Below are 7,539 nucleotides of genomic sequence, written 5' to 3' on the forward strand. Positions count from 1 at the left end.
TCGCTGAAAACGGCTGCGAGGTCTCGGTACTCTGGCGGGACCTCGGGCTCTGGTATCTCCTGCTGCGCCGCCGCCGCTCCCCTGGGACGCGCCGCCGTCCTCTTGTGGCTGGAATTCTCGTGGGGGACCCGATGCCGTGCACCCACCGTCAAGTCGAACTTCAGGGTCCCCGCCCGCCAGTCCACCACGGGGTTGTGTTCCTTCAGCCAATCCAGGCCCAACACCGCCCGATATCCCGCTACGGGGACCTGGATCAGCCACCGCAGCTCTTGGTGGTCCCCTATGTGGATGGCGATAGGACCCACCTCCTCCCCGAAAGGTCCCCCCTGAATCGGGCTGCCGTCCATCTGGACGAAAACCAGGGGAACCTTCCGAATGCGCTTCGGTAGCCCCAAAGCCCGGGCTATCTGGGGGTGGACCATGCTGTGGTCGCATCCCGAGTCCAAAAGAGCCTCCCCCACCCAACTTAGTCCGTTCTCCGGGTTCCGGAGCTCTAAAATTACCACGTTCGGAGGTCGCGCCTCATGCTGTAGGGGTTTTCCCTCGCACCGCGGGACCTGCTGCCCGGCGCCGTCTACAGCAGGTCCTGGCCGTTTCCCGTCGCCTGGGCGCTTCCCGGTTCGTTGCGGAGGTCCTCCGCCCGGCGTGCCTGCTGGGGGTGTGTCGCACCTCCCCCCTGGGAGAGCCCGCGGTCCTCCCCCCCTTGCCGTTGGCACGCTGCTGCGAAATGTCCTGACCCCCCGCATTTCAGGCACAGACCTTCCCGGCGTCTCCTTTCCCGCTCGGGGTTCGGGGGTCGTTTGGGGCGAGAGTTGTCGGGGCCCGGTCTCGGCGCCTCGGCTGACCCGCCTTTGGCCTCCCGGGGGGGTGCGGCGGCCCAACCCAGGCTGGCTTCCAGCTTGGCGACCACAAAACACCACCCCTCCAGTGTAGACAGATCTTCTTCCGTCCCCTTGATCACGGCCCATTCCCTGAGCTTCGGGTTAAGGCCCTCCCGGAAGTACTCGATTTGGGTCTCCTCGTTCCAGGAGAACACCTTGCCTGCTTCCCTCCGGAAAATGTCTATATAGTCCATAACCCCCCTAGTACCCTGTCGAAGTCCCTTGATCCGACTCTTTGCCTTGTCCTCAGCCTGGGGGTCCTGGAATCGTCGGCGGAGCGCGACCACGAAGTCCTGCAGGTCCCGAGTTGCCGGGTCGCCGCGCTCGGCCAACCCTAGGTACCACTGACCCGCCTTGCCCTGGAGACACGAGGCCACCCCCCAGACCAAGTCCTCGGAGTCCTCATACCGGTCTCCATACCTCCGGGCATGCGTCAGCGCGTGGAGGAGGAACTGCGGGAGGTCGTCCGGCGTCCCGTCGAAGCGCGCCTTAAGCTCTGGGGGGGAACGTTTTGGAGAGTAGTCCGACCCCCTCCGGATCCGGGATTCTCGGCGTCCGCCGTCTCGTCCTGCTCCGCTCCACCGGCTACCAACTTGCCCAACGACGCCGTGCCGCTCCCTGCCTTGCACGTCGCTCCTGCGTTGGTCCGGCTCTCGCCGCCCCGTCGGCTCACCCGCTCCCCCGAGATCCTCTGCTGTCTCGCCTCTCCGCTGGCCGTCTCGCCTACTCGGGACTGAAAACTGCTCCGGGTCGGGGTCCGGGGCCCGCTCACCAGTGCCGGGCTCGTCCTCGTCGCTGGAGACGTCCTCACTCGACGCGATCCCCTCCGCCGTTGTATTACCAGTCCCTCCGGGCCCGGCCCGAGCTTGCTCACGGGCTTCAGCTGCCTGCAAGCGCCTGGCCAAGTCTGCCATGGCCCGCCGCAGGTCCTCTAGGGATTCCTCAGGTCCTACCGGGCGAAGCGCCTGCCTCAGCTGGGTGTCCCAGGTTGGGGCCAACCCCCCAGACCTCGGCGCGCTCCCCGCCGTGCTTGGGAACCCCATGGCCCGGCGCCTTCCCTTGGCCGCCGCTGCCGAGGGTCTCGGGGTCCCGGACAGCTGCTCCTGGCCCCCCGATTTTCGGAGGAAATCTCCCGGGGACATTAAACTCATGTTCCCGGGGTTCGTGGGGGTCGAGACCGCCCCGTTGCTTGAAAACGCCATCTCTGGATCCGTCCCGATAAGCGCTCGGATGCGATGCCGACCCTGGAGTTCGGTGGGAAGCTCTTACGATGTCGGGGACCCGCTTGCTAACTGAAAAAACAGGGTGCCCCTTTGAAGAAAACGTCACGCCAGGCCTGGTGAACGATACAACAGGAACAAGCTTTATTTCAGCAACGTGGAGTCCGCTGGTATGGAGTAAGAGCTTCCACCGAACTCCAGGTGGAAGCTCCCTTTTATACAAAACCCACCTCCTTAGGCTGTATTGCCCCACCCAGTACTTGCGGAGGGAACATGCTGATACAATCATGACTCATGCACATATGCGAGGTTTTCCGGGGTTCCTGATGGCCCATTTTCCTGGAACAAAGGGCCATCTCCGGGCCCTTGTCAAAAGGTGGAGGGGGACATTGAGGTTCTTTAGCGGCCATTGCCACCTCAACGATCGGGTGGGGCGCCCAGCTGCCGGCTTGCCTATGATCACCATGCCCTACCTCCGTGATCGCGGGCGCCTCTGATGGCGGGGTTCGGTCCGGTTCCCAAGCCACCAAGGACCGAACCACGACAGTCGTTCTCGTGTAAATCTTGTTTACATGTCTGTACACAACCGTGGTTTACAAGAAATGGTGTCTTTATCATGCATGCTATGTGAATCCGCAGGCCAGGTCCTGTTCGTGCGTAACGCTTAGCAGGTATATTTCCTATTCGCTGTATGGATGTAATCAACAACATAAAGTAATTTCTTAGCCAACAAATATTCACGGTTATCTCATAGGCAGTAGAAGATAGAATTTCACAACACTAAGCAACGCTTAGCGGTTATATTTCGTATTCGTTGTATGGATGAAATCAGAGACGTAAAGTAATTCAGCCAACGAGTATTTAAGGTTATCATAGTAGAAGATAGAATTTCATAATACTATGTAATAATAATAGAGATTATGGAAACAGCACTACTTGCTTTCGCTATATAACAGTAATAAATATGGGACGTTCCTTGATGAAGGGAAAAGAAACATGCATGCTATGTATCAGGTATATATGCCATTAGTTTTTATGGATGTAATCATGACATCAGGTAAATTCTTAGCGAAGTATTTAAGCTGTCTTTCATTCATGCTACATAGCAGGTATATATTCCATTCGTTGTATGGATGTAATCAATCATAAATTAATTTATTAGCCAACCAGTATTTTAGGTTATATGAGGCAGTAGATGATAGAATTTCATAACACTTTAAACTAATAATAGAGAATTTTGAAATAGCACTAGTAGCTTTTGCTATTTGACCATAGTTAAATGAGTCAGTTGCATTGGTGAAGTCCTAAGCAACTTTGTCGTCATATAATAGGGCTCCTACTGGTTTTAAGAAGCAATACCAAGAGAGTCCATCTGCAGCATAGGATAAACTTGCGGGATGTTCTCTGCTGTATGAAGCCATCAGAAGTAGTAAAGGCAAAATGAGTCGTTCTCGTGTAAATCTTGTTTACATGTCTGTACACAACCGTGGTTTACAAGAAAGGGTGTCTTTATCATGCATGCTATGTGAATCTGCAGGCCAGGTCCTGTTCGTGCGTAACGCTTAGCAGGTATATTTCCTATTCGCTGTATGGATGTAATCAACAACATAAAGTAATTTCTTAGCCAACAAATATTCACGGTTATCTCATAGGCAGTAGAAGATAGAATTTCACAACACTAAGCAACGCTTAGCGGTTATATTTCGTATTCGTTGTATGGATGAAATCAGAGACATAAAGTAATTCAGCCAACGAGTATTTAAGGTTATCATAGTAGAAGATAGAATTTCATAATACTATGTAATAATAATAGAGATTATGGAAACAGCACTACTTGCTTTCGCTATATAACCGTAATAAATATGGGACGTTCCTTGATGAAGGGATAAGAAACATGCATGCTATGTATCAGGTATATATGCCATTAGTTTTTATGGATGTAATCATGACATCAGGTAAATTCTTAGCGAAGTATTTAAGCTGTCTTTCATTCATGCTACATAGCAGGTATATATTCCATTCGTTGTATGGATGTAATCAATCACATATTAATTTATTAGCCAACCAGTATTTTAGGTTATATGAGGCAGTAGATGATAGAATTTCATAACACTTTAAACTAATAATAGAGAATTTTGAAATAGCACTAGTAGCTTTTGCTATTTGACCATAATAGTTAAATAAGTCAGTTGCATTGGTGAAGTCCTAAGAAACTATGTCGTCTTATAATAGGGCTCCTACTGGTTTTAAGAAGCAATACCAAGAGACTCCCTCTGCAGCATAGGATAAACTTGCGGGATGTTCTCTGCTGTATGAAGCCATCAGTAGTAGTAAAGGCAAAATGAGTCGTTCTCGTGTAAATCTTGTTTACATGTCTGTACACCACCGTGGTTTACACGAAAGGGTGTCTTTATCATGCATGCTATGTGAATCTGCAGGCCAGGTCCTGTTCTAGTGCGTAACGCTTAGCAGGTATATTTCCTATTCGCTATATGGATGTAATCAATGACATAAAGTAATTTCTTAGCCAACAAGTATTTACGGTTATCTCATAGGTAGTAGAAGATAGAATTTCAAAACACTAAGCAACGCTTAGGGGTTATATTTCCTATTCGTTGTATGGATGAAATCAGAGACATAAAGTAATTCAGCCAACGAGTATTTTAGGTTATCATAGTAGAAGATAGAATTTCATAATACTATGTAATAATAATAGAGATTATGGAAACAGCACTACTTGCTTTCGCTATATAACCGTAATAAATATGGGACGTTCCTTGATGAAGGGAAAAGAAACATGCGTGCTATATATCAGGTATATATGCCATTTAGTTGTATGGATGTAATCATGACATCAGGTAAATTCTTAGCGAAGTATTTAATGTGTCTTTCATTCATGCCACATAGTAGGTATATATCCCATTCGTTGTATGGATGTAATCAATCACAAATTAATTTATTAGCCAACCAGTATTTTAGGTTATATGAGGCAGTAGATGATAGAATTTCATAACTCTTTAAACTAATAATAGAGAATTTTGAAATAGCACTAGTAGCTTTTGCTATTTGACCATAATAGTTAAATAAGTCAGTTGCATTGGTGAAGTCCTAAGAAACTATGTCGTCTTATAATAGGGCTCCTACTGGTTTTAAGAAGCAATACCAAGAGAGTCCATCTGCAGCATAGGATAAACTTGCGGGATGTTCTCTGCTGTATGAAGCCATCAGAAGTAGTAAAGGCAAAATGAGTCGTTCTCGTGTAAATCTTGTTTACATGTCTGTACACAACCGTGGTTTACAAGAAAGGGTGTCTTTATCATGCATGCTATGTGAATCTGCAGGCCAGGTCCTGTTCGTGCGTAACGCTTAGCAGGTATATTTCCTATTCGCTGTATGGATGTAATCAACAACATAAAGTAATTTCTTAGCCAACAAATATTCACGGTTATCTCATAGGCAGTAGAAGATAGAATTTCACAACACTAAGCAACGCTTAGCGGTTATATTTCGTATTCGTTGTATGGATGAAATCAGAGACATAAAGTAATTCAGCCAACGAGTATTTAAGGTTATCATAGTAGAAGATAGAATTTCATAATACTATGTAATAATAATAGAGATTATGGAAACAGCACTACTTGCTTTCGCTATATAACCGTAATAAATATGGGACGTTCCTTCATGAAGGGAAAAGAAACATGCATGCTATGTATCAGGTATATATGCCATTAGTTTTTATGGATGTAATCATGACATCAGGTAAATTCTTAGCGAAGTATTTAAGCTGTCTTTCATTCATGCTACATAGCAGGTATATATTCCATTCGTTGTATGGATGTAATCAATCACATATTAATTTATTAGCCAACCAGTATTTTAGGTTATATGAGGCAGCAGATGATAGAATTTCATAACACTTTAAACTAATAATAGAGAATTTTGAAATAGCACTAGTAGCTTTTGCTATTTGACCATAATAGTTAAATAAGTCAGTTGCATTGGTGAAGTCCTAAGAAACTATGTCGTCTTATAATAGGGCTCCTACTGGTTTTAAGAAGCAATACCAAGAGACTCCATCTGCAGCATAGGATAAACTTGCGGGATGTTCTCTGCTGTATGAAGCCATCAGTAGTAGTAAAGGCAAAATGAGTCGTTCTCGTGTAAATCTTGTTTACATGTCTGTACACCACCGTGGTTTACACGAAAGGGTGTCTTTATCATGCATGCTATGTGAATCTGCAGGCCAGGTCCTGTTCTAGTGCGTAACGCTTAGCAGGTATATTTCCTATTCGCTATATGGATGTAATCAATGACATAAAGTAATTTCTTAGCCAACAAGTATTTACGGTTATCTCATAGGTAGTAGAAGATAGAATTTCAAAACACTAAGCAATGCTTAGGGGTTATATTTCCTATTCGTTGTATGGATGAAATCAGAGACATAAAGTAATTCAGCCAACGAGTATTTTAGGTTATCATAGTAGAAGATAGAATTTCATAATACTATGTAATAATAATAGAGATTATGGAAACAGCACTACTTGCTTTCGCTATATAACCGTAATAAATATGGGACGTTCCTTGATGAAGGGAAAAGAAACATGCGTGCTATATATCAGGTATATATGCCATTAGTTGTATGGATGTAATCATGACATCAGGTAAATTCTTAGCGAAGTATTTAATGTGTCTTTCATTCATGCTACATAGTAGGTATATATCCCATTCGTTGTATGGATGTAATCAATCACAAATTAATTTATTAGCCAACCAGTATTTTAGGTTATATGAGGCAGTAGATGATAGAATTTCATAACTCTTTAAACTAATAATAGAGAATTTTGAAATAGCACTAGTAGCTTTTGCTATTTGACCATAATAGTTAAATAAGTCAGTTGCATTGGTGAAGTCCTAAGAAACTATGTCGTCTTATAATAGGGCTCCTACTGGTTTTAAGAAGCAATACCAAGAGACTCCATCTGCAGCATAGGATAAACTTGCGGGATGTTCTCTGCTGTATGAAGCCATCAGAAGTAGTAAAGGCAAAATGAGTCGTTCTCGTGTAAATCTTGTTTACATGTCTGTACACCACCGTGGTTTACAAGAAAGGGTGTCTTTATCATGAATGCTATGTGAATCTGCAGGCCAGGTCCTGTTCGTTCGTAACGCTTAGCAGGTATATTTCCTATTCGCTGTATGGATGTAATCAACAACATAAAGTAATTTCTTAGCCAACAAGTATTTACGGTTATCTCATAGGCAGTAGAAGATAGAATTTCATAACACTAAGCAACGCTTAGCGGTTATATTTCCTATGCGTTGTATGGATGAAATCAGAGACATAAAGTAATTCAGCCAACGAGTATTTAAGGTTATCATAGTAGAACATAGAATTTCATAATACTATGAAATAATAATAGAGATTATGGAAACAGCAC

The sequence above is a fragment of the Paroedura picta genome, chromosome 5, assembly GCF_049243985.1.
Source record: "Paroedura picta isolate Pp20150507F chromosome 5, Ppicta_v3.0, whole genome shotgun sequence".
Classification (NCBI taxonomy): Eukaryota; Metazoa; Chordata; class Lepidosauria; order Squamata; family Gekkonidae; genus Paroedura; species Paroedura picta.